The sequence below is a fragment of the Chrysochloris asiatica genome, unplaced genomic scaffold, assembly GCF_000296735.1.
Source record: "Chrysochloris asiatica unplaced genomic scaffold, ChrAsi1.0 scaffold00016, whole genome shotgun sequence".
NCBI classification, from domain to species: Eukaryota; Metazoa; Chordata; class Mammalia; order Afrosoricida; family Chrysochloridae; genus Chrysochloris; species Chrysochloris asiatica.
The window spans coordinates 15,971,467-15,977,911 of record NW_006408534.1 but is presented as its reverse complement, the minus strand read 5'-3'; the positions used below and the strand labels follow the sequence as shown (position 1 = coordinate 15,977,911).

Below are 6,445 nucleotides of genomic sequence, written 5' to 3'. Positions count from 1 at the left end.
CAGTCCATGGTACATTTAATATTTTTCTCCAACACCATAACTCAAATGCATCAATTCTCCTACCATTGTCTTTATTCATTTTCCAACTTTCACATACATATGAGGCTACTGGAAACACTATAGCTTACATAGGCTCACTTTAGTCCTTAACTGACATCTTTGCTCCTGAACACTTTAAAGAGGTCTTGTGCTGCAGATTTCCTTAATGCAATATGTTGTTTGATTTCTTGACTGCTGCTTCCATGGCTCTTAATAGTGGATTCAAGCAAAATGAAATCTTTGACAACTTCAATGTTTTCTCAATTTATATGGATGTTGTTTTTTGGCCCAGTGGTGAAGATTTTTGTTTTCTTTATATTGAGGTGCAATCCATACCGAAGGTTGGATCTTTAATCTTCATCAGTAAGTATTTTAAGTTCTCTTCACTTTCAGCAAGCTATGTTGTATCATTTGCATATTGCAGATTGTTCATGAGCCTTCCTCCAATCCTGATGCCACATTATTCTGCATATAATCCAGTTTCTCGGATAATTTGCTCAGCATACAGATTGCTTTCTAATTACTAAGCAAAATATCGACCTTATTAGTCCTACTTTTATAGTTATTATATTGTTCCTTGTTGTTTTTTTTTACTTTGTTGTTTGTTTCTTTTCCTCCTAGCTTTTTTGTTTGTTGAGAATTTATTATTTGTTTTTAATTTTTGTAAATATGTATATTCTGTAAATTCTGTTATGTAATGTTTCCATTATCATTATCTTTTAGAAATTTCATAAATTTCACCCAGTCATTGTTAAGGAAGGTTTTTAAAAAATTAAGTAGAAAACTTTTTTGTTGTTGTTGATGCGGTTACTTTGTTATTACTTTTTAGTTTAATTGCATTGTGATCAGAGCTTGTTTTATTTATAAGTTGCATTTTTGTAGTTTATAAAACTTAAAGTTGCTTACTTTATGAGCTAATTTATGATCAATTTTGCTTGTGTACTTGAGAAAATACTTTATTCTTTAGTATCAAAATATACTACCTTACTAATTATGTTTTTATCCATTGTGTTTTTTAGGTCATTTATACCCTTACTTGGAGTCCTGGTGTGGGTTAATGCACCAGACTGCAAAGCTGTTTGAACTGCAAGGTTGGCAGTTGAAGCTCACCAGTCGCTCCTTGGAAACCCTACATAGGGGTCACTATGGGTCAGAATCGACTCAATGGCACTTATTAACAACAGCAACATACCCTTACTTATATAGCATAAGGGGGAAAAAGATCCCATCTTCAAATATATGAATATTATGTTGTTGTTAAGTGCCATCATATCATTTCTAACTCATAGCGACCATGTATAGGTGGGTGTGAACCTTCGATCCTGTGGTTAGCAGCCCAGCATTATCTGGCAGTGCCACTGTTTGTTAAGTTCTAAACAAGAATAAAAACAAGACAAAACAAACATAAATCACTTGATTGAGGGAAATCATCGTAAGATGCCATGATGAAATCCAAAGATCTACCTCCATATGGTAACTTTTTATAGGGCACAGAGAACAAAGGAACCTCCTCCTATAACCATGAATCTGTCACATATGTATGCTGGGCTTTGAAAACATGGAGGGGACTATTGTAAATAGGAAAGTTTACAGACTGTCTCTGAACCCCTCTCAGTATGAAGTCACAACTGTATGATCCCAGCCATCATTAAAGGGTGGTCCCAGGAAAGTTTCTAAAAGGGAGTTTTTGTTCTTCCTGTGCTGATTGAGGGAGGTGGCCCCAAACCCACATTCAAACACCCTGTGTTTCTGACTTTGGTAATTCAGCCATTGAATTGCATAAAGTATTCAAGAAAAATTGGCATATGGAACTGAAACCTAGGCACAAGAAGGAACTGAGCTCTGCTTAGCTAGAGTTGTTTGCAGGCAAAAAGCCTTCAGATTTCAAACTCCAAAGCACTTATTTTATTGACCTGTTCAGTACTAAAAGCATCAGCTATTATTGTTTTTGTGTCTATTTATCATTGCATCATTTTTCATTTCTGCTCAATAAAAGTGTTTGCTGTGATTTTAGTGTGTCGATATTCTTAACTATTATATCTACATTGTGAATTGTGACTTTTAGTATTGAAAACGCCATACTTCTTTGCCATGCTTATATGCTTTTCCCGTGAATTCTACTTTCTCTAATCATCAGGATCAAAACTTCTGCTTTCATCTTGTGTCTATTTGCCTTCCCCTTTCCTTTATTTTTAATTTTTTTGAATCACTTTGTGTTATGGATTGAATTGTATTGTGTTCCTCAACAGCATGTATCGTAGATACAAAAGCAAAGGCTATTTTCTTCTTTTTTTAAGTCTTCTTTTTTTTTTCAAGAGCAAGTGACCCTTGTGGAAGTGATTTGGAACAGGCATCATTGAGACAAATTGTTTTACTATGGATGGAGGGGGAAATGGTACCCTTGCTACCATTATAAAAAAATGTGTTTCTAAAGCAGAACTTGATTAATGGTGCAAAAGGAGGCAATGGGTAAATGTCAGAAAACTGAATGATCCGGAAGAATGCTCAGGGGAGGTTTACCCCAGGTCTCTATAGGAAAGGTTACAGGAACAGAAAGACAAGAAGAAGCTAGAGTATGAGAAGTAGTTCAAATTTACAAACATGCTAAGAGACTGAAACTCAAAGGGAACACATGAACAGGCATGTAAACTTGCTGGCAACCACATTGGTCTACTGGTAAGTGGAAAAGGGGGAAAGGCATCAATGAAGAAATGGGCTGAGTTCAACCATGTTTAATAGATCCCTGTTGACCCGGAGAACAGATAGAGAAGAGGAAAGGCTGGTTGGTCCAAAGTGTGGTGACACCTGGGGACACCTGAGCCCATGGACAAGGACATAGCCACAGAGGTCTAGAGCTAAGAGTGAAGCATCCAGCTGATATGAAGGGAGGGAAGATGCACAAGAATGCCCAAAGTTGCAGATAGTACCCACAAGATGGCTTGATAATCAGAACTCTATTAAAGGAAGATTAAAAAGAAAAAAAAAACACACACACAACAATTTTTGAGATAGGAAACAAGGGCAAATTGCTACAATTTGTTGAATTTGACCTATACTCATGGAGTTAGTAGCTCAAAATACCAACAGAAGGAAGGAGTCTTCACATCAAGTATCAATGCTATCCCCTCTGTATACAGGGTAGATAGGGATGGGCAACTTAGACATTAGCTACCTAAAATGAGGGGGCAATAAAGGCATGAAGTGACTGGCTTACAAGGTTTTAAGAGGGAGTTTAGTTTAAGAGTGTGTGGAGGAAGAAAGAGTCCCCACTGAATAGTTTTCATCTTGTCTAGATAGGTATGGTAAAAAGAGATGGGGATAAGATTCTTATGCTTCAATAGTAATTGTTATCATGAATAATTGTCACAATTATAAAGCTAAAAGTTTTGTGACAAAAATGGGGGAGTAGTTAATCTTACAGCCCAGAAACATAGCAGAAACAGAGGACCCTGGAACCATCAAGGGAGAAGGGTACAAATAGAAGGCAGTGACATCAGAGATGGTGGCAGAGATGGGGACATGGAGAGAAGGAGCAGTGAGGACTCTAGATTCATGGAAAGAGAAGGACTGAGAGCTGGTGGCCAGGAGGCCGACTTTCAGAATGCACCCTTTGGTGGTTTAAATTATTAAAAATGCTTAAGTGCTAAAAAAAAAAAAAAAAGAGCTAAAATGAATATACAGAAATACTGTTAACTGATGATACATGGTACATTGTAATGAAACAAAGAATATGATTTGTTGAATGTAAAACTGATGATCTGCCTGGTAAACTTTCACTCAATTCACAATAAAAACTTAAAAAAAAAACATGTTAAGAGATTTAGATGAAGATGATGCCAACTTCCTTGATGAGGTTTCTTGCCAGCAGGAGCTAATTGGAAAGCAAGTATGAGAAATACTAAAAGAACTGAAGGAATACAGAAGTGATCTCAACAAGGTTGGAATTTCTCCAGAAAACAAGAAAGAAGTGGAAAAGAAATTGCTACAAAATCCATAGAAACCAAGAGCAAGTTTTCCCAGGCAAAACTGTTATTAGGAGTTGTGTAGCGTAAGAAGAACTCAGAGTGGAGATAGTGTGAAAAAGACTGAAATCAGACCCTGCCCCAGATAACATGAATCAAAGGCCCCATCCTCTATGTCTGTTGGAGGCACGTCCCCCGGGAGACCCTCCACTCATTGCCCCTCCTCAGTAGTCTGTATTGGCATCCTGCCAGGGAGCAGGGACTCGGAGTCCAGCTCAGACAGCGAAGACACCTTCAGTGCTACGGGGAAGACTGTCTCCACTTTTCTGAAGTAACATCTTCCTCAAGGTCCACTTGCTCCTCTGTTGTCCCCTAGAGTAGATAGGACCGTTTATTCTACCTACAGGCATTGTTGTTAAGTGCCGTCGAGTTGGTTCTAACCCATAGCCACCCTGTATAGGGTTTTTGAGGAGTGCCTGGTGAGCTTGAACCACCGACCTTGCAGTTCAAATGGCTTTGCAATCTGGCACATTAACCCACAGCACCACACTATCTTAAGTATCTAGTGCTGCTTTAACAGAAATACCACAAGTGGATAGCTTTAACAAACACATATATTTTCTCAAATTTTAGTAGGCTAGAAGTCCAAATTCAAGTTGCCATCCCTAAGGGAAGCCTTTCTTTCTGTCAGTTCTGGAGGAAGGTCCTGGTCCCTTTTGCTCTGGAGCAAACCTCAGGTTTCATATCTCACTTCCCCCATCTGTAATCCTAACCCTACAGGCATTACCTCCCTCAAAAAAAAAAAATCTCTGCCTGTTTCCTGTGCATGCCATGGCATCTCTAATCTAATCTAAAAATGTGCTAAATGTGGGTGTAGGGTTGTGTTGTAAATCCTAACCCCATCCCTGTGGTTGGAGTCCTGGTGTGGCGCTGTGGGCTAATGCATCAGACTGCAAAGTCTGATTTGAACTGCAAAATCAGTGGTTCAAGCTCACTAGCTGCTCCTTGGAAGCCCTATACAGGGTTACTATGGGTCGGAATCGACTGGATGGCACTTAACAACAACAAATCCCTGTGGTTATAATCTCATTTAGGCATGGGTTTTCTGTGTTACGTTAATGTGACAGTAAGAGTATAGGATGTGTCTGATGTCAATCTCTTCAAATTCAACTTGAATTTGAACGTCTAGCCTACTAAACTTTGAGAAAATAAATTTGTTTGTTTGTTAAATCCAGCCGCTTGTGGTATTTCTGTTAGAGCAGTACTAGATAATTAAGATCCTTTATTTTACTCATGCCTTTTGTATACAGTATAATTGTTTTGTAAGACCACTTAATCTATGCTTTCTTTTAATAGATGACTGAAACCCTTCACCTATTCATATTTATTGGTATGGCTGATGCATTTGATCTTAACCTTTTTGTACTATTTAATGTTATTAGTACTATGTATACTATAAAATTTATTGTTTTTTTCTTCATGTGATGTGATGTTTCCTATTTACTTTCAGTTTAATTGGCTTTAAGGAAGTCTTCATTTTTGTTCTGTTTGCTATTGGTTGTTAGGTGCTATCAAGTCACTTCTGACTCATAGTGACTCTATGCAAAATAAGATGAAACACTGCCCAGTCCTGTGCCATCCTCACAGTTGCTGTTATGTTTGAGGCTATAATTACTGCCACTGTGTAAATCCATCTCCTTGGGGGTCATCCTCTTTTGGTGAGTTTCTTTCTAGAGGTTTTGGCCTTTAGAGAAAGTGGTGTATTAAAATCTCCTACTAATATTGTAAGGAGCTCTGGTAGTGTAGTGGTTACGAATCAGGCTGCTAATCTCAAGGTCAGCAGTTTGAAACTACCAGCCATTCCGCGGGAGAAAGATGAGGCTTTCTGCTCCCATAAAGATTTACTGCCTCGGAAACCCTGTGCAGGGTCACTATGGGTTGGAACCAACTTGACGGCACTTAACAACAACTAATGTTGTAGAATTGTCTATTTCTTTCTTCAATTCTATTAGAGTTTGATTTATGTTTTTGAGGCTTTTTCATTGGGAGCAGAGATATTTATTATGGTTATGTCTTCTTGTTCAATTGATTTTTTAGTCATGATGTAATGCCTTTGTCCCTTTCACTGATTTCCACTTTTAAGTCTATTTTATCAAAGATTAATATTGCTACTCCTGCTCATCTTTGATTGCCATTAGCTTAACATGTGCTTTCTATCCTTTGATTTTTAGTCTATTTGTGTCTTTGTGTGTAAATGTGTCTTGTAGACAGCATATTGAAGGATCCTGCTTTCTTATACATTCTGCTACTCCCTCCTCTTGACTGGTGCATTTAATTAATTTTAATTCAGAAGCTCTGGTAGCGTAGTGGTTACGAATCAGGCTGTGAACCGCAAGGTCAGCAGTTCGAAACTACCAGCTGCTCCATGGGAGAAAGATGAGGCT

General features: G+C 38.1%; 1 pseudogene; it reads left to right on the top strand.

Annotated features, from left to right (window-relative positions):
* Positions 1-2,415: 2,415 nt before the first annotated feature.
* On the top strand, positions 2,416-4,336 carry LOC102810535 (annotated as a pseudogene).
* Positions 4,337-6,445: the final 2,109 nt, after the last annotated feature.